The sequence below is a fragment of the Myotis yumanensis genome, unplaced genomic scaffold, assembly GCF_028538775.1.
Source record: "Myotis yumanensis isolate MYYU_CA2020_CCGP unplaced genomic scaffold, mMyoYum1.0.hap1 SCAF_9, whole genome shotgun sequence".
NCBI lineage: Eukaryota > Metazoa > Chordata > Mammalia > Chiroptera > Vespertilionidae > Myotis > Myotis yumanensis.
In genome coordinates this window covers 12943499-12964261 of record NW_027223760.1, presented here as the reverse complement: position 1 = coordinate 12964261, position 20763 = coordinate 12943499, and the positions used below count along the sequence as shown (strand labels likewise).

Genomic DNA, 20763 nt, shown 5'->3' with positions numbered 1-20763 from the left:
GCGCAGGCGCAGTGCCGCTGGCTACTCAAGGGTCTGCGCGGAACCCTTCAAGGTGGAAGGCGGGAGTCCGTGCCCTTTGCGAATCCGACCGCCAGTAAGAAAATCATGGCGGTTTGGGAGCTGAGCCCAGGGTGGAGGGAGGATGGAGACACAGCTTCCGGGCGACGGGGCGCCCCGGAGTCCAGCCTCTGCACCTCAGCCGCCTCAGGTCCTAAGAGCGGGGCCCTTGCTCGCAGGCACTGATTTTCGAGAGAGAACTTTCCACAGCAGCTCCTCGTTCTTCTCGAATGTTAGGATTTCAGACAAAACTGGTTCATGAAATGACCCCTCGGCAGGTGCCTTGGGGAAGAGGCGGGAAGGGGCGGTTTTGTTTTCCGGGCTGACATTTCACTTAAATGTCCGGGGACCACCCACAGCGTCCTCGGGTGCTCCCAGCCTGGCCTCCCCGCTGCAGGGCCGCCCGGCTCCCCTGCCTTCATGGAGGGTCCTGCTCTTCAGCCAGGGATGCCCACGGAGCCCAAGGCCTGAGACCAGAGCAGCTTTCCCCGAAATCTCCAGTGAAGGGGCCCAGGTGCACACTCCCAGCTCCACCGCAGGAAGCACTGAACTCAGGGTAACAGGCTGCCATTTGCAGGGCTTACAGAACGCCTGCGGATGCCTCCCTACACCCTGCCGCTGGGTCCGGTTTTATTGTGATTACTCTTGTTATTAGATAAAGAAACGTAAACTCAGGAGGGTGAAGGGACTTACTTAAGGTTCATGACAATACCGGTGGAAGCTCGAGGTCACACCCAAATTTAATGATGTTAAAGCCCCATGTCATTTTATGCTGCCCCTTAATTTAAGAAATGTTCCCAGGAAGAATCTTGCTTGCATTTACTATTATGTGGTTTTAAGATATGTATGCTTGACAAAATTTCTCATGCGTTACAACCCAAAGGATGCTTTATCATCACTCCCAAACTGCCTATTCAGAACTCCCTTCAGTTCCCAGAAAAAATGTTTAAACATTCTTTATTTTTATTTTTTTAAAATATATTTTATTGATTTTTTACAGAGAGGAAGGGAGAGAAATAGAGAGTTAGAAACATCGATGAGAGAGAAACATCGATCAGCTGCCTCCTGTACATCCCCCACTGGGGATGTGCCCGCAACCCAGGGACATGCCCTTGACCGGAATGGAACCTGGGACCTTTCAGTCCGCAGGCCAACGCTCTATCCACTGAGCCAAACCGGTTTTGGCTGTTTAAACATTCTTTAATGCATTGTAGAAACATTATTCCATTTAAGTGCTGTCCAATTTTACTTTCACAGAGCCCCAGAAGTATAGTTAATTACCAGGTATGTGCCTCAATTCAACCATCATTCTTTTTTCATGGACCATTTCATTATTATTAGCCATGACTTTTTAAAAAAATCTTTATTGTTGAAAGTATATCCTCCTTTTCCCCCCATTGACCCCTTTCAGTCCTCCCCCGCCCCCACCTCAGGCCTTTACCACACTATTGTCTCTGTCCATGGGTTATGCATATACGCATGCAAGTTCTTTGGTTGATGTCTTCCCACCTACCCAATCTCTCATGGACCATTTTGATTCCTCTGAATGAATGAGTGAGGCTTAGATTTCCCAAACTTTTCATGTTATAATTATGTCTTCATAAGCTTCTCTGATTGACTTCATGATCTGGCTTTTTATTGACCTTGCTGCCTATTCTTACCCATGTTCCTTTCCTCATTGACTTCACCTCTACTGAATCTGAGAACTCTCCTCAGATATGACTCAGGTAGACCACCTTCACTTGTGTCCCCTGCTCACCACCTTCTTCAATCCTGTCACTGAAAAGATGATCAGCAGACATTAATTTGCAGACGCCAATCTACCTCTTTCAAGCCTGTAGCCATTTCACACAGCTATTCAGATGTTACAGGTACTTGAAAGATCAGGAAACAGTTACTTGGTATCCGTTGTAATACATTTCTTCCCCTCTCAATTGGACATTAAGACCTATTCATAGCATAAGCTTTAGGTTTTGAGATTTTCACAACATAAAGCCCATCACTGATAGAGTAATGAAGGAAATGTTCCACATGTTAATATATAGTTGAGAAAAGAGAGCATTGTAGATTTATTTTTTTTAATTCAGGGCCTTAAGTATTAGTGATTATTTGTACCTTTATGTTTTTGGCAAGTACACATGATTAAACTCTTTATAAATTCAGAAAATGAATAATGTCTTAAAATCAAGGAAAGCCCTAAGGCATCAGAGAGATTGTTTTTTTTTCAGTATCATGAAGGAAAATGGTTGCCAGCAAGCAGTGTGGCCAGGTTATCCAAGGAGACAACTGTCTCTGCTCCCCAGGGACCAGCTTCGGAAGCTTCCTTGCTGTCCAGAGCTGCTTCACTGATTCACTGTACAGGCTGGCTTTCCCTGCAGCAGTCAGCATTTAAAAATTTGTCTTCAGCCCTGCTTGTCAGCAGTCAGCTTCAGTTGGATAAAGTAATTTCATTTTCATATTTGCTCATTTCATTCATTCACTCAATCAACAGACTATCAATCTCCTATCATATGCCAAGAACTGTGTTAGGTTCTGGAGATGAAAAAATAAGATAATGGTTCCTTCTAGCACTTGAAGAGCTTACAAACTAGTGATAGAGGAAGATGTACCAATAACTCAATAAAAATAATGCTTTGACTTTATTTGTATTATTGGAATTTTATAAATCCATTCATGTACACAAAGTGCTCACATAACCATGCTGGTATGTTCTGCAACTTTTAAGTGAAATGATGTAAAACAAAAACAATTTTACCATATAGATTAATTAATAAGATAAGAGTTAAGTTCCTGTGGACATTAGGACACAACAAAATGATGTTGAATTTGAGGACCTGCGGTACATTAAAAATTGAAATACACCTTTAAGGAAAGTCTAGGGATATGAGAAATCCACATGAATGTGTAAGTTATTTAGAGAGTTAACACTGAAGATTTGCATTCTGAAAACAGCTTTGAATCTTAGATGCAGATGACCTTTGTTTTAGTTGCTTATAAAATTTATGCAGAGGTATCTTCTAACAGGGGTTAGTAACTTGGGGAGGGGAGTGCTGCAAATTAAGATCCTATTGGTGGGAGGTCCATTTTTTCTGTTCTTCATGCTATAGTCTGAAACAGGAGCTACAGGATGGGATGACTAAAACAATTTACTTCCTCTGGGTACCCATAACCCTATATTGGCATAGGCATGGCTTTCTAAGTTGTTCCATCATCATTTTCACCACCAGGGTTCAGTGCAACTTTTCAGTTAGCCAGGGCCCCTAGAAATGGTGCCGAAAAGTACTGTGGCTTAAAATATAATACTTATAGTTTACTATGAACTTATTGCTTAAAATGTATCCTATTTAATATTCACAATCACTATGAAATTCATAAATTTCAGGTGTATTAAAAATAGGTCTCTGTGTCAGATTTGTGGTATTCTTTTGTTTAGATGAAATCTTTATTGTTCAGATTATTACAGTTGTTCCTCTTTTTTCCCCCCATAGCTCTCCTCCACCCAGTTCCCACCCCACCCTCTTCCCCTTCCTGTACCCCCACACCCCTTTCTCCCCAAGATTTGTCAGTCCACTCTCTTTCTATGCCCTTGGTTCTATTATATGCACCAGTTTACGCTGTTCATCAGATTTTTTATTCACTTGATTTTTAGATTCACTTATTGATAGATGTGTATTTGCTGTTCATAATTTTTATCTTTTCCTTTTTCTTCTTCTTCCTCTTCTTAAAGAATACCTTTCAGTATTTCATATAATACTGGTTTGGTGGTGATGAACTCCTTTAGCTTTTTCTTATCTGTGAAGCTCTTTATCTGACCTTCAATTCTGAATGTTAGCTTTGCTGGATAAAGTAATCTTGGTTGTATGTTCTTGGCATTCATCACTTTGAATATTTCTTGCCACTCCCTTCTGGCCTGCATAGTTTCTGTTGAGAAATCAGCTGACAGTCGTATGGGTATCCCCCTTGTAGGTGACTGGCTGTTTTTTTCTTGCTGCTTTTAAGATTCTCTCTTTGTCTTTTGCCCTTGGCATTTTAATTATGATGTGTCTTGGTGTGTCCTTGTTGGATTCCTTTTATTTGGGGTTCTCTGTGCATCCTGGACTTGTAAGTCTATTTCTTTCACCAGGTAGGGGAAGTTTTCTGTCATTATTTCTTCAAATAGGTTTTCAATATCTTGCTCTCTCTCATCTTCTGGCACCCCTATAATTCGGATGTTGGTACGCTTGAAGCTGTCCCAGAGGCTCCTTACACTATCTTCGTATTTTTGGATTCTTTTTGCTTTTCTGGCTGGGTATTTTTTTAAAAATATATTTTATTGATTTTTTTACAGAGAGGAAGGGAGAGAGATAGAGAGTCAGAAACATCGATGAGAGAGAAACATCGATCAGCTGCCTCCTGCACACCCCCCACTGGGGATGTGTCCGCAACCCAGGTACATGCCCTCAACCAGAATTGAACCTGGGACCCTTCAGTCAGCAGGCCGACGCTCTATCCACTGAGCCAAACTAGTTTCGGCTGGTTCGGTATTTTTTGCTTCTTTGTATTTCAAATCTTTGACTTGATTCTTGGGATCCTCTTGTCTGCTGTTGGATCTTTGTATATTATTCTTTATTTCAGTCAGTGTATGCTTAATTTCTAGTTGGTCTTTTTTCATATCCTCTTACTAAATTTATCGGCGGTTTCTAGAAAATTCTTGACAAACCTTAATACTATGGTTTTGAACTCTATATCCAGTCGTTGGCTTTCCTTCATTTCAGTCATTTGTGACCTGTTTCTTTGTCTCCACATTTTGGCTGCTTCCCTGTGTTGATAGAGTGGCTTTGTGTGCTAGGTGTCCTATAGGGACCAGTGGCTCAGCCTCCCCAATTACCTGAGGTGGACACTGTTGGTGCAGCCCTTTGTGAGCTTTGTGCACAGTCTTGTTGTAGTTATGCCTTGATTGTTGTAGGTATCACTGGGAGGAATTGACCTCCAGACCAATTGGCTGTGAGAATCAGCTGTGTCTGCAGTGGGAGAACTTCTGTGCTGAAGACACCCTTCTGGGGCAAGACTTGCTTCAGTGGGGCTTTGGTGCTCATTGAGTCTGCCCCCTGAGTGTGTCCCTTATGGATCTGAGGAGTTGTAATCTGGATGGTCTCACTCTGACCACTGGGTACACTGGCTCTTGGATCTAAGGTGGTTTAATTTAGCCTCTGCCTGAGGCTACCCGACAGGAGCTATGAAGATATCTGCAGATTCCCCTTCCTTGTTTGGGGTTTGGAGGTGCCCAGATGAGTCCCAGCTGTGAAGCAATGCAAGCTGCTGTGGGGCCTTGGGCCTTCTCTTGGAAGTTCTGGGTCTGTCTGTCCCAGCTGCAGTTGTTAGATAATGTTCATATTGCAAAGGGCCAGGGCATTCATATGCAAAAGCCTCTGCAGCAGCTTGGGTGGGGTGGGGTCTCAGGGAAACAACAGGGTGGAGCAAGCAGCTATGGCTGATCCTCAGCCCTGCGCTAAGGCCCGCCCCCCCCTCTCTGTGTCCCGGTAATTGCTGCAGGCACCCCTGAGAGAAAGCCGCCCTCGAGTTCTGAGTTCTGCCTGCTGCCAGACAGTCCAGGTTCTCCCTGTATGAGTCTAGGTCCCCAGAGACTCACCTGGAACTGGAGTTCAGAGCAGTAGGGGGCTTGTGACTCCCTCCTGCCAGCCCTTGCCGTGTGTGCCTCTGTACCTCTGCACTTTACCTCCGTACCTCCTCTGAGTCTCAGTGTGCTTTTCTCTTTTTTTCAAGTTGTAGTATTTCCACTCAGCCAGCTTTCCTGTGGTTCTGGATGATGTCCTTTTGTCTTTTAGTTGTTTTTTGAATTTGTTGTGGGAGGCAGCAATTTCCAGTGTTTACCTATGCCAGCATCTTGGTTTCTCCAGATTTGTGATATTCTTATGTCTATGTCTTTTGTCCTATGGTTCATCTTGGCATCAGACATAGGACAGTTCAACATGAGGCCCTTGACCTAAACAGCTCCCAGTGCTAACTAAGAACTGGCAATTTACTACATTGTTTTCAGTGATTGTTCAAAAGGAATCATCAAGGTAAACTTTGTGGATTTTCTTTGGCTAACTCCGTGGTTGGCAAACTGCAGCTCACGAGCCACATGCGGCTCTTTGGCCCCTTGAGTGTGGCTCTTCCACAAAATACCACGTGTGGGTGTGCATTTACAGTGCGATTGAAACTTTGTGGCCCATGCGCAAAAGTCAGTTTTGGGCCTGGGCGAGTCTATTTTGAAGAAGTACTGTTGATATTTGGTTCTGTTGACTAATTAGTTTGCTGACCAATGAACTAACTAGACTCCTTTCAACATTGAAATTCTAGACTTTAGAGACAAGAATAGACCTGGGTTGTGGGGAGGAGATGTGAAAGGCCTGTAAGTGGAAGTATCTGAGTATTGGACTGCCAGCTAGAATTCATAATAATTTCATAGACTTGGGTGATGCTGTCCATAATTTTCTCCGGTATTTCTATGGTACTTATAAAAACAATTGTTTATGTCTAGTAATGCATCTGCAAGTCTTCTTTGATTTTGAAGCCGCAGAACACCTCAACTGATAGCTGGGATTGTTGGAATTTAGTTTTTATTTCTAATAACAAAACATTTTGAAGTCTACATTGAGACTCTGGGAAGGACCTTTACTTCAAAATCCTTACAGCTTCAGGATCTTTCTGACCTTGAAGAAAGGGAAAATGAAGGTATTGTGGTTGCACCACTTCAGAAGCAAAGCTGAAGTTCTGTGCTTTACAGGTGGTGTCATCCTGAGTGCAGGAATCTCGGAGTTGGCATGGCCGAGGAGCGTTTGGGTAAGCTGGAGGAGGGTCTGTTTCTGGAGTGTGTTTGGGTAGTAGGGACCTCTCTTTTTTTCTTTGATTTAAAACTCATCTTTTCAAATACATCATCAAGTTCTCCCATTGTTAAACCACTAACCCTCTGAGCAGAATTTTTCTGCCTTTCAACACCGGTTTTTTGCTTGCATGTTTTTGTTTTTTAATTTTAAGCAATACCTGAAAGAACCATTAACTTTAAAATTTTAGAGATGACTTCTTGCTAGGATGCTTGGAGGAGGGAAATTTTGGTTAAGGTTTTGCTTCAAATACTGATCTTGTGTAGCCTTCCATTAAAATTACCTTCCAAAGATTTAAATACTCTCATGAAAATATTCAGTCCTTTGCCTCTTATAGAGGGGCTAGAGGAGAAAGAGTCAAATGTAAATAGGATATTCTGATCAGTACTGAGTTTTTTCCCTAAAATCTATAGCACTTTGGCTTAGGGTTTTAAGTCAGAGGCAGGGCTGTTTGTGGATGGAGTGGATTAACTGCTGCCCTGGCCTGCTTGGGTTGCATAAGTTCCTCCCCCCGCCCTCCCCCATCCCCTGCAATACCCTCGAGATCTCTTGGCATCAAAGGGTCAGGAGGGGGACACCTTTGAGGCCTCCCCTGCCTTCCTCTCCAAGCTGGAAAGGGAGACAAGGAGGGAGGCCCTGATGAGATATATGCCACAGTACAGAGCCGCCTGGGTTACCTATAGTACCCCCCACACCCCCATCCTATCCCAACCTCACTGCATGCCCTATAGTGGTCCCTTCATGGGCTCAGTCTCTTCTAGGCTCCTTGGAGACATAGCTCCCTTGACTGACCATGCTAAACCCATTGTTAGTTCTGGTCACATAGCCAGAGATAAGAAAAGTCTGAAGTTGATCCAGAGGGACCTCAGCAATTTCGATGGGCCTTCTACCTGCACAAATTTCTGCAGGCCTGCACCTCCTGCCTGGCCCCAGCACCTCCCCACTCAGCTCTCCCTTTTTCCTTGCCTGCACTCCCATTGGAGGGGCCAGCAGGGGCAGACCACTCATGCAGCCCCCAGCTCCAGCTCTGTCTGTGCCCTACATGGTAGATGCCCATATGCTGCACCCACGGGGAGAGGTGCTCTGCTCCAGGCACCTAGGCAACAGCCGGGGCAAGTGGGCTGTTGCCCAGGCTGAGGTGGTGCCCAAGATGGGGCTAAGCTTGCCCAAGGGTAGTAGCCAGAGGAAGCCCCCCACCCTCACCCCCATCCCCAGCCCCAATCAGGTAAATGTGTATATGTGGGTATGCTTTGGAAGTGAAAACTTTCTAGGGGTGGTTTAACATATTCCAAAAGCACATAAGGAAATGTGATAGGTGGATTTGAGTCCTGATGTACTGTCAGGGGAAGTTATTCTGATACTAGTAGCCCATCCTGCGATATCGTGTGCAGTAGTCCACCTGCTGCTGCTGCGGGCTCCGGGGGGAACCGAGGTGCACCACAGGGAGCTGCGAAGCTTCCACAAGAGGCTGAATCGAGCCACCAGCGCTCACAGGAGCCGGGAGGGACTCGCGCCAATTCTGCGGGAGGCCAGAGGGAGCCTTGCTGCTTCCACGGGATGCGGGCCCACAGTCTCCTCTCCAGGCTTGTGCTCCATTGCAGAGGCTGCCAGCGAGCCCTGTCCTTGTCTGTGTCCGCTCTGGCTCCAGGGGGCCGGCCCAAGTCCAGCACGACGGCTTGCCAGCCCTCCTGTCTCTGTCTCCATATTAGCTCAGGCCTCACCTGTGCGCACAACCTCCTGGTGTATGGTCATGACCCGTTATGGTGTCCTGGCCTAATTTGCATATTTCCTCTTTCTCTCTCTCTCTCTCTCTCTCTCTCTCTCTCTCTCTATATATATATATATATATATATATCCCATGTAATAAAAATCTACTATGCAAATTGTCTCCTTGACCAGAAGTTCAACCAGGGGGTGGGGCCGGCTGGCTACCTGCCATAACCTACTTTTAGTTAAAAAGTTTTAATTTCAAACCATTCTTTGTGGTTACTTCAAGTCAGCATGGCTTAGTTTGTTGAACTTTGTCCCATGCATCAGGAGGTGAGGGCAAATGCCCAGTTTCAAATTCAATTCTAGTAGGAGAGCTGGCCGTAGGCATCTAGTCTCTCTCTCTCTCTCTCTCTCTCTCTCTCTCTCTCTCTCTCTCTGTGTCTCTGTGAAATCCAGAACTAAAAAAAATAATCAAGCATTTTTATTAAACACACAACAAAAATCCCTTCCTAACTGTTGGCCAGCTATCAAGGAGTTGCTGGAGATAACGAAGAATGTGTGAGCAGTAACTGCCTATGACTTCCCTCCTCAGGACTTTATTTCTGGAAACGTACTGGTGGGGCCACTGCTCCATTCACTTGTCCTGCCTCAGCCTCTGTGGACCCCACTGCGGGTCATGTGTGTGTTCCTCCGCTCCCTCCAGCTCAGCCCAGCACCAAACCTACCTACTTACTTCTGTGTCCAACACAGATCCTTTGACGCATGATTCCAAGTGAATGTACTGGTTCCTCTACTCCTGCAAAGAGAGGAGAGTCATTACTACATCACATTAAGTCAGTGAGAGTTAAATGCCTGAGTGAGTGAAAGAAATTCTGAGTGAATAAGATTTAATAATAGACCTAAATGACCACAGATAACTGCTGGTGGCTTAGCAATCTGAGATGCAGAATGGTGCCAACCACACAGAGGACAATAGCACAGCGTCCCCTAGTGGAGCAGTGGGACTGGGAAACAGGACAGCATGTTTTGTGGCAGGAGAAACAAGGGAAACGCAGAATTCATATTTATCTGTTTTCTAGGAGGGCTTTTTCTGGAGAAAGCAGCCGCCTTGGCTAAGGGATACATTTAGACCTCTCAATGCCACATACAAGCAAAACATGGCACAGACGCTACATGACAAGGATTGTCTAACGAGGATGAGATTTTCTATAAGAATAAAGGGTAAATGGGGACAATTTGGAATTCTTATCTGAAATGGTTAGGTGGGATTCTAGGCAGAGTGCAAGGGCCTCCAATTCCTATGTGGTTAATTAGTTTTCGGATGCTGTTCTCTTGGTGCCTGCCCAAGTTGCCTCCCAAAGTTCCTTACTGAGAATGAAAGCAAGTGTTTTTCTCTGTGTTGACCAGTGAGCCAGCAAATACATAGTGTGCTTAAGGCACAGCCTGGGAATGGGGATCAGTGAGTGTGGGGAATCCAGGAGGTGAGGAACAACAAATGGGATCGTCCTGGAGACTCATTTCCTGACCCCTTTCAGTGGCTCACCAGATCGCTAGCTCAGCAGGTACCAGCACATAATGGAAAAAGAACCCCCTTTTCCAATGAGATAATTTCTTTCATCCAACAGCTTTCATGGTGGTGGTATAGATGTCCCTGCCTCACCTTGCCTATAAGCATGATGCATTCCATGCAGGCTCCCTCTCCACAGGACCTGTAGCCATGGGACACATGGTCCAACTAAGTCTGGCCTAATCCTCTTCTATGGAAGCACCGGGAGGTGGCTGAGGTGGGGACCTAGATGATGCACGGCGGAGGGGACAGCAGTCACAGGAGGTAGCTGCTGCCAGCTCCTCCCCTACATTCCCCCCAACCAGGCACTGAGCTCCTGGGGCCATTAGGCAGTGATGGCGAACCTGTTGAGCTCTGTGTGTCAGCATTTTGAAAAACCCTAAATAACTCTGGTGCCATGTCACATATAGAAATTTTTTGATATTTGCAACCATAGTAAAACAAAGATTTATATTTTTGATATTTATTTGATATATTTAAATGCCATTTAACAAAGAAAAATCAACCAAAAAAACGAGTTCTTGTGTCATAGGTGTGCCTCACTGCCGTAAGGGGCTCCATGGCTCAGATCCAAATAGTGTGTGTTGTACGTTGACCACAGATGGAGAAGAGGGGAAGATGGTGAGGAAGAGGAGGAGAGGACGAGGAAGAGGCCGACTCAGCCAGTGACTGCAGGGAAAGCAGCTTCAGGAGGCACAGCGCCTACAGGTACCCACCCAGCCCATGGCTGAGGGCTCTTGCCCACCTCCTCTGCCCTCACCCGAGCTCTCCCAAACCCGAACCCCAACCTCCACTCCCCCGACTGAGGAGAAATGCCAGGGCACATCGAGTGACACTCACACACAATAGAAACAAACACAACACAACACAACAGCACACCTACATCTACCAGAGGACAGAGCAAATTGTTCATGGAGGTTGCCTTGTTTCAGTTTGCAGGCCACATACTGGCTCGCTCTTTCTCTGCCCCCAGCCCTCCCATTTTCCTCTTTAATGCTGTTCTCTTGGTGCCTGCCCAAGTTACCTCCCAAAGTTCCTTACTGAGAATGAAAACAAGTGTTTTTCTCTGTGTTGACCAGTGAGCCGGCAAATACATAGTGTGTTTAAGGCACAGCCTGGGAATGAATCAGGTGAATTATCACATTTGTTTTGGCTTTGCTTGCAGTGTCTCCATGAGGCAGGACCAAAACTTTGGCACATGGATCCATTGCATTCATTTTTTCTCCCCTTGTGTTGGTTTGGTATTTTGGGATGAAAGAAGCCTCTTGTTTTGCAAACCTCTCTGTGTTTCTAATGTGGTTTCCTTTAGGTTTATATTATATATCTGTTCTTTAAAAGGGACTTAAGGATTTAGAGAGGTTGTCTCCCTCCCTGTTCCCTCTTTTTCTCTCTCCCTCTCCCTCACTCTCTCCCTCTCCCTCTCTCCTCTTTCTTACACACACACACACACACACACACACACACACACACACTCCCCTTTGCACGCCTAGCTGTGTGGTTTTAAAATTATGTTGAGGAAATGGATCAGTTTGGGTTATGTCAACCTAAGAAATATTCAAACGTGTAAGAACTTTTGTGAGTTTATTTGAGCCAAACTGACAATTGCTGGGAAGCAGAATCTCAAAGGATTGAGAAAATGCTCCAGAGAATGGCAGTTTCTCACCTTATTTGATACATTACAATCCAAATAAGACTTACATGTATTAAATCCATTGGTGATAGAATAAAAAGTAAAATGATAGACACATACTTCTTTTTTAAAAATATATTTTATTAATTTTTTTATATATATATTTTTATTGATATTTTACAGAGAGGAAGGGAGAGAGATAGAGACTTAGAAACATCGATGCGAGAGAAACATCGATCAACTGCCTCCTGCACATCTCCCACTGGGGATGTGCCCGCAACCCAGGTACATGCCCCTGACCGGAATCGAACCCGGGACCCTTCAGTCCGCAGGCCGACGCTCTATCCACTGAGCCAAACCTGTTAGAGCGGCACATATTTCTTTTACATAGGTGGGTACAAGATAGTTAATAGTGAGCAACTAGTTCAATAACAGTGAGGGCATTTGTGGTCTCCCTTCTAATGTGGTATCTGTGCTTTGAGGGGTCTAGAAAAAGGAAATTATTTTGAGATTCCAAAGGAATGTTATGGTAGATGCAAAAAGACAACATACAGGCTTAGTAAGGTGAAAATTGAACTTAGTCAGGTAAGATTCTAGCCTAGAACGTGACTACTGCTTTTAGTTTTAAATTCAGCCCTAGCCAGTTTGGCTCTGGGATAGAGCGCTGACTTGTGGACTGAAGGGTCCGGGTTTCATTCCCGGTCAGGGCACCTGTCCATATTGTAGGCAACTAATCAATGGTTCTCTCTCATCCTTGATGTTCCTCTCTCCCTCTCTCCTTCTCTGTCTGAAATCAATAAAAATATATATTTTTTAAACAGTTTTAATTTCAGATCATCCTTTGTGGTTATTTTAAGTCTCTGAGTTAGTAAGGCTGCCACACAGGCACGGGAAGAAGACCACGGCCCCAGCACCGCTCGGTATACAATGTTTCATTTTAGCTTGCCATTGTACACTCAATCTTTAACTTAAGGATCAATATAAGTCTTTGTAAATTTAGTTGGCATTACTAAATTATTTTCTTAATGATTTTTATCCAATTAGAGTCTTAATCGGAAATAACTTTGTCCCCTCAACCCCAGGCAAGTCCTTGCTGGCTTTATGCTTAAAATTCCAAAAAATATAGGAGAGGTCAGAGAGTTGTTGGCTGGCTTACCAGAACTCATTGGAAAATGCAACCAGACTTTGTCAAAAATAAAATAAGGTGGCAGAGAACTATGGGCTCTTTGAATGAACCGGAATTACAGCAAATTTCAAGAGCTTGCTTTCAATGGCATTTGTGGCTATGAGTTGGTTTATTACTTTCACATCAGTGGTTCTTTAATAAATAGTATAAGAGTAAACAAATAACAAAAATTATGTTTTCTTATTCATTTATTTCCCAGAAAAACAAGCCACTTGATCTTTGAATTTGTTAGCTGTTTTCAGTTGATTTTTTTAAGTCTCTGCCTTAAATGGTTTTGTTAGTGTAAGCATGTCAAACTTGCAGCCGGCAGGCCGCACATGCCTCATTCCCGCCAGCCACGAGTTTGACATGCTTCCTCTAGGGGAGTGTTCTTTCTTGCTGTTTTATGGCTAGCCAGCATTCCCATGGGCATAGACATCATTAATTAGTCAGAACAATAATACTTATACTATGATGTAGATTTTCCCAGCCAACAAGAAAGGATTTTGGAATTTTCAGTTATCTGGAGCTTGATTTGAGTTTCTGATTTTTCTTTCATCATTTTTTCCTTGTAGATGGAGTCCTAGAACATAATTTCATTTTTTTAATTAACTGACCTTATCTGGGGCTCTTCAAGTTCTTCGTCTCTGGTGGATTATGGATCAACTGCCTGGGGTGGTTGGAAATACACAGATTTTATCCTGACAGCCCCAAGCTGTGAATTAATTGTGGGGTCTGGCTGAGAAATGTTCCTTTATAAAGGTAATAAATAGCCTGGCTGCATCAACCTATGAACGATCAGATCATGGTTTGATTTCCCGTCAGGGCAGATGCCCAGGTTGCAGGCTCAAACCCCAGTGTGGGGTGTGCAGGAGGCACCCAGTCAATGATTATCTCTTGTCATTGATGTGTCTATCTCTCTCTCCCTCTCCCTACTTTTTGAAATCAACAAAAAATATATTTTTAAAAGGTGATAATTCTTTTATTCTCTAAAGATTAAGGAAAGTTATTTATGTATATGCTATTTTCAGTTAGCTTTATATTAATCAAGAGACCTGAGACGATTTCTCAACCCACTAATCACTGAAGTTCAAAACCATTCCTGAAGGGTAGTTGGAGTCTGTATTAGTTTGATAGGTCTAGCGTAACCAAGAACCACAAACTTAGCTTAAGTCCAAAATTGAAATGTTACGGTTCAATATCTATGTCACCCCAACCCAAATTCATATGTTGAAACCCAATGACCAATGCAAGAGTATTATTTCATTTGGCAAGTAATTAGGGTTAGAGGAGATCATAATGGTGAAGCCCTCATGAATGAGAATAGTGTCCTTGTAAGGGTCATGAAGAGCTTGCTTCCTCTCTGTCTACTCTCCATGTGAGGATGCCGTGTGATATCAGTTGTGTACTGTAGGCAACCGATATATTTCTCTCTCATATTGATGTTTCTCTCTTTCTCCCCCTCTCCCTACCCCCTTGTCTCTCTTTAAAATCAATAAACATATCTTTGGGTGCGAATTTAAAAAAAAAAATCAAACATGGATATTGAGAATTTCAAGAAAATGGCAACATTTTTGAACTGTAAAGTGTGTCCCACTCCACACCACTGTAACTGGTGTATTTTGTAGGTCAGCTATTTTTCCAGGAAGCAGTATGGCCATGGGAGGAAGACTGTCAGATTTCAGCTTTGAAGAGGAGCTCAGATTGCCAGACTGGACTAGCTCTTCTGAATTTCCTGAGAATAAAGTATGGTAGCAACCATCTCAGGTAGAAACTGTAGCTTAACTCTAACCCTGCTGTTTGGCTTAACAATAGAAAAGTTATTTTGATTTTCTGAATTATAGAAATCATCCCATTCGATTGAATGCCTTATTGATTGTAATGTGAATATCCCATTGATTGTGATCTTACTGGTTTTAGGAAGCACATTCTTCTAGTCCCCAAAACCAGGACAGCACATTTACTCTAAATTGCCTCGATGGCTCTAGATAATGTGTTCCTGGTGACTCAGTGGTCCCAAGAGCCAGGGCTCTAGATAATCTGTTTCTGTTAAGGCACTGATCCTGAGATCCAAAACTATAATTAACATGCTTAATTCTGCTTCTGCAAACTAATTTATTGCCAACCAGGTTCCTCATCCCAAACCCTGGGATGTAGTCAATACCTTTGTGATTTTTGCCTCTATAAATCTGGTATTGCGGCCATCTTATCAATTTGAGATTTGGGAGAGTGAAATGCCCCCTCAGAGCCCCGGATTGCAATAAACGTGACTCTTTAATTCGACTTCTTGAGGCGTCCTTCTGTGATTCGTGGGGTACATTATAACAAGATGCCAGGCCCTGTGGCTTTCTTGGAGAGCTCTTCAATACTCCCCTCCTCCCACCTTCTTTTACACCCCCTCCCCACATCCCACCATGCCTGGGCTCTGGGGCCACCCAAGTGTGCAGTCCAAATCCTGCCTCACTGTGAGTGGAGAGGGGAGACCCAGAGGGAGATAGTTATCTTTTCTGCAGGTGAAAGGAACCATTTAGTCGCTGGTGATTTTGGGGAAAAGGCTCCCTCTTCTGTAGGCACTTCAGCCCAAGAATAATAAAGGTTGCCTAAATAAAGGTTAGAACTTGAGGAGGGGGAGGGCTGCTTGGTTGCTAAGGGGCACATGCAGGACATGGCTGCCAATTGTGACATGGCTGCCAATTGTGACATGGCTGCCAATTATTGGGCTCCTGCTCAGCGCAGGGACTTGGTCCCACTTCTCTGGGTTGCGTGTACGTGCCCCAGTATTTTGGATCGCTCCTTGTGCTCCAGTCTCCTGGATCGCGTATTGTGCTCCATTATTTTGGATTACCTCTTGTGCCCCAGTCTTCTGGGTCACTCTCCTTGCCCCATTCGCCTTGGTGGCTCACTGTGCCCCGGACCTCTGCCTGTCATGTCCGGGCTGCACATGTGGGCCCCACGGTTCCTGTTCCTATGGCAGCTGTTGTGGCTGCAGGTCCAGGCAGCTCCGATTCCGGAGGTGGCCATGGACTCTCTCCTGCTGACCCCCATGCCCCTGGGGCCCACCAAGCCCTGGTCTTGGGATCAGCAAAATCCTGCACACCTTGAACTTTCTTCTGTCAACCATGAAGTCTCAGCTGTACTTGCAGAGGCCCCTGAGAAAACGGAACCTTCTCCAAACCCTCAGGAGGCTTTAGTTCAGCTTCCACCCCAACAAGAAGCTGCAACTCAGCCTGCAGTGTCCTCTGAGCCGTTGAAATTTTTGTTGGACCACCACGGAGATCAAGATAAACAGCAACCCTATCGTGAATATGTTCGCTCTTCAAAGAGATCAATTCTCCCTTCTGTGCCTCTTGAAGAGATAAAAAATTCTCACATCCATCAGGCTCAGCAGCCAACCTTTCCACCCGTGGACCTGGGACTCAACATCACTCCTGAACACACTTCGGGGGCTGCGGCTACAGCCCTGCAGCAGACTGCAGCTCCACCAAAGCCCTCTGAGGTGACATTTCAACAGGAAGCGGGGGTTCAGGGTCAGTGGCCAACCATCCCACCCGTGGACCTTGGACTCACCATCCCTCCTGAACACACTTTGGGGGCTGCGGTTACAGTTCTGCAGCAGAATGCAGCTCCTTCAAAGCCCTCTGAGGTGACATTTCAACAGGAAGCGGGGGTTCAGGGTCAGTGGCCAACCATCCCACCCATGGACCTTGGACTCACCATCCCTCCTGAACACACTTCGGGGGCTGCGGCTACAGCCCTGCAGCAGAATGCAGCTCCTCCAAAGCCCTCTGAGGTGACATTTCAACAGGAAGTGGGGGTTCAGGGTCAGTGGCCAACCATCCCACCCGTGGACCTTGGACTCACCATCCCTCCTGAACACACTTCGGGGGCTGCGGCTACAGCCCTGCAGCAGAATGCAGCACCTTCAAAGCCCTCTGAAGTGACATTTCCACTGGAAGTGCTGGTTCAGGCTCAGTGGCCAAACATTCCACCCGTGGACCTGGGACTCACCATCACTCCTGAACACACTTCGGGGGCTGCGGCTACAGCCCTGAAGCCGAATGCAGCTCCTCCAAAGTCCTCTGAGGTGACATTTCCACAGGAAGCACCGGTTCAGGCTCCTCAGCCAACCTTTCCACCTTTGGACCTGGAGATCACCATCACTCCAGAACCGACTTTGGAGGCTGATGTTACAGCCCTGCAGCAGACTACAGCTCTTGCAAAGCACCCCGAGGTGACACTTCAACATCCAGAACTTGCTCAGGTGACGCAGCCAACTTTTCCTGAGGTCACAGCCACAGGTCTACTGTTCAACCTAGAAGTCACCATAACTCCGCCTCCACAGACATCAGAGACAGTTCCTCCAATGACTGAACAGAGTGCCACCATGAACATCTGTGAGCTCTGTTCCTGCAGTAATGGGACACTGTCGTGTATTGGTTTTGACTCAAAGCAGAGGCTCGACAGAGTGCCAGTACCAGAGCCCAGCACCTATAATGGCACCTTCACCATCTTGTAAGTATTGCCTTTCCTCATTTGCTCTCTGCATCCTGGCTGACATGGCAGCCTTTTCCTTGAGGTCTTCCTGGGCCTTCCTCATCTCCCCCAAACCATGTTGAATGACTTTGTTTTTATCTTTGTTTGATAGCTCTTCCTTATCTTTATTCTTCTTAATACTTTGTTCCCCCTTAACCAGTCTTTTGCTTGTAATTGCCCATATTATTTTTCCAAATTTTTAGCCCTAGCACTTCATTCCTTAACCTCTACTGTCCTCCCACTTATGCTTCATTCTCTTTATAGCCACATGGCCCTCTCCCAGACTCATTGGTGGTGATACAACAAAGTCGTTAGGAGTAGAGATTCTACAACCAGAGTGACTGGCTTTGAACCCACTACGCCTTTATTAGTGTTGAGACTCAATTTCCTCACCTGTAAAATGAAGATTATATAGTTACCTTTACATAGGATTGTTGTGAGTTTTAGGAGAGTTAATGTGTGTGTGTGTGTGTGTGTGTGTGTGTGTGTGTGTATACATATATATAATTTATAAAATTTCCTAACATATGTCTGTGTTCGCTATTATTATTTGATCCCTCAGTCATATCTAGAACTTATCTTTGTCCCCTGGCTTTCTATATAAATGACCCATTTTGTTCCCAGCCCAGGTTTAAGTACTGTGTGAGCCACAGAAGTATGACTTTGTCTATGGAACATGACAGTGGTAGGGGGGAAGAAAGGGAATATACATAAAAAAGGAGGTGATATATAATTAAGCTCTGAAAGAAATACAGGCCAGAGGTGCTATAATACAGCAGAATCTTTAGTTATTGGTGTAAGGAAGTCAGGGAAAGCTGCATGGATAACCCAGAAGTTTAGCTGGGACTTAAGGGAGGCTATGGTTTGGTAAAATAGTGAGTACAGTAGGGCAAAGGCATGGCTACAGGAATGATCATGACTTAATAGACCAGTCTGGTTATAAAGAATTGATTTAGGAAGTAGTGATAAATATGATGATGAAAACTCTTGACTATCAGATCTAGGGGTTTCGAAGTTACACTGAAAAAAGGAGCTCTAGTGAAAGTTTTCAAGTGAGGAAGACAGATGAGTAAAAAAAAAAAAGGGGGGGTGGGGATTATTTCAGATTCCATAGGTAGAGTGATCTAGAAAGGAAATCTTGAGTCAGGGAGACCAAGTAGAATACTCTAGGAGTTCAGTGAGAAGACTCTGAATCAGAATGTTGTGATAGAAGAAGAAAGAAAATCCTCAGAACACTATAAAGGAAGAACTGACAAGCTTTAGTAATTGACTGGAGTGAGGATGGGATGTACAGTAAAGAGAAAGATCAAGTATGACCCTGGAAAATTTCTGTCCTGGATGATGAGGAGAATGATGGTGGTATGACAGGTGGGCATACAGCAGTTGTGAAAGAGAGCCAGGTTTAGGAGGTGAGCTCAGTTTGGGCTTCTTTCATTGGTGAGCATAAAGCAACAAGAAGGCTTCTGCTTGAGAGGAGATGTCCACTAGGCAGAGGGGCAGACAGATAACTGACTTTTTCTGACCTTCCTGAAAAATATGTAAACTGAATAGGTAATTTATTGCTGAGGGATGAGGACAAAGCTAAAGATTCAAAGTCATCCACTGAGTTAGTGTTTGAAACTGAACCTCAGGAATTTAACAGCTTGTTTTAAACACTTGTAATTCATGGACACATGAATTCTCACTGTTTGTGGGTTTTTTAAAAAAATACATTATTATTGATTTCAGAGAGGAGGGGAGAGGGAGAGAGAGAATGATGAGGTCAATGATGAGAATCAATGATGAGATGAATGATGAGAATCATTGATCTGTTGCTTACTTCACGCCCCCTACTGGTGATGTAGCCACAACCCAGGCATGTGCCTTTGACCAGAATTGAACCTGGGACCCCTGAGTTCACAAGCTGATGCTCTATCCACTGAGCAAAACCAACTGGAGCTCACATTATATCTTTATTAATTGTGCAAACTGGAAAGCTGACAGATGTGGAGATTAGAAAGCTTGTGTTTCCTGCATTTAAATATCAAGGTTGTAATGTTTTTTTTACTTTTTCTGTTCATTTGTTTCTTACTTATTCAATGATACTAACTGTTTCTTTGCAGAAACTTGCAAGGAAACGCCATTTCTTACATTGGTAAAGATACGTGGAAGTCATACCATTTGGTTGAGAAACTGTGAGTATATTCTCTCCATACGTAAATTAAAAAAAACTAACTGCATTGTAAGAACTTCTTGGCCCAGAATTTTGAGGTCAGTAGCTCTGAGAAAAGGTATTTCCTACTCTGTATCCCAAATCAAGTCTATTGATTGCAATTCTGTTCATTTTAAAAAATTAAATTTGGTAGGCCCTCTTTATAATCACAGTCAATTGAAACTTATTTTCTTTTATGATAAGCAACACATGATTATTTTTTTTAATATATGAAAATTAGAGAGCAGATATACTGAAAACCCTGCTTGTGTCCTCATCCCCACCCGAAGGTAACTGCTTCTCTATGTTTCCTATATTTCCTTACATATCCTTTTCAATGCATTTGCCTACATACATATTTACAGATAGCAAAATAGGTATGTTATGTGATTTTCATATCTTTCTTTACATAATTGATAACATCCTACGTCTTGATTCTTTCTCCTCATAATATATCTTACACATGTTTCCTTCTTGTTAGAGAGAGGGTTACCCAATTCATTTAAACTGTTTCAGAATATTTCATAGTTTAATAATCCCCCTATTGATGGCTATTTAGATTATGTCCAGTTTTCTTGTTACATGTATTTGATGCAACATACATTCTTGTCCATGCATCTTTGGGACCATGGGCTGGTATTTATGTAGAATAGATATTTAGAAATGGAATTGTTGGGATGAAACTATATTGATACAGCATTTAATTTTCCTTAAAGAAATTATGCCAATTTATACACCACTAAGTGAGCAACTACAGTATTTATTGTCTTCTATCCTTCCATCACTAGATAGTCTCCATTTTTTGGCTGATCCAATGGGTGAATAAAGGCAGTCCCACCTAAGTTTGAATTTTTCTGATTACTTGTGAATTCAGATACTTTTATTTGTTTATTGAACATCTGTTTCTTAAAAATAATATTTTATTGATCCCAGAAAGGAAGAGGGAGAGAGAGAGAGATAGAAACATCCATGATGAGAGAGAATCCATTGATTGGCTGCCTTCTGCACACTCCACACTGGGGATTGAGCCCGCAATCTGGGCAT

At 44.0% G+C, this 20763-nt stretch overlaps 1 long non-coding RNA gene across 3 annotated transcripts; it reads left to right on the top strand.

The window, feature by feature from the left end:
- The first annotated feature begins 20 nt into the window (after window positions 1-20).
- Window positions 21-19702, top strand: LOC139016144 (uncharacterized). 3 transcript variants are annotated; one of them, XR_011472628.1, is made up of 4 exons: window positions 21-94; window positions 6827-6882; window positions 10802-10908; window positions 19631-19702. It is a non-coding gene; the product is annotated as an uncharacterized lncRNA (long non-coding RNA). The 3 variants fall into 3 exon arrangements; XR_011472627.1 differs by lacking the exon at window positions 19631-19702 and adding an exon at window positions 14624-15707; XR_011472626.1 differs by lacking the exon at window positions 19631-19702 and adding an exon at window positions 13571-14617.
- Window positions 19703-20763: the final 1061 nt, after the last annotated feature.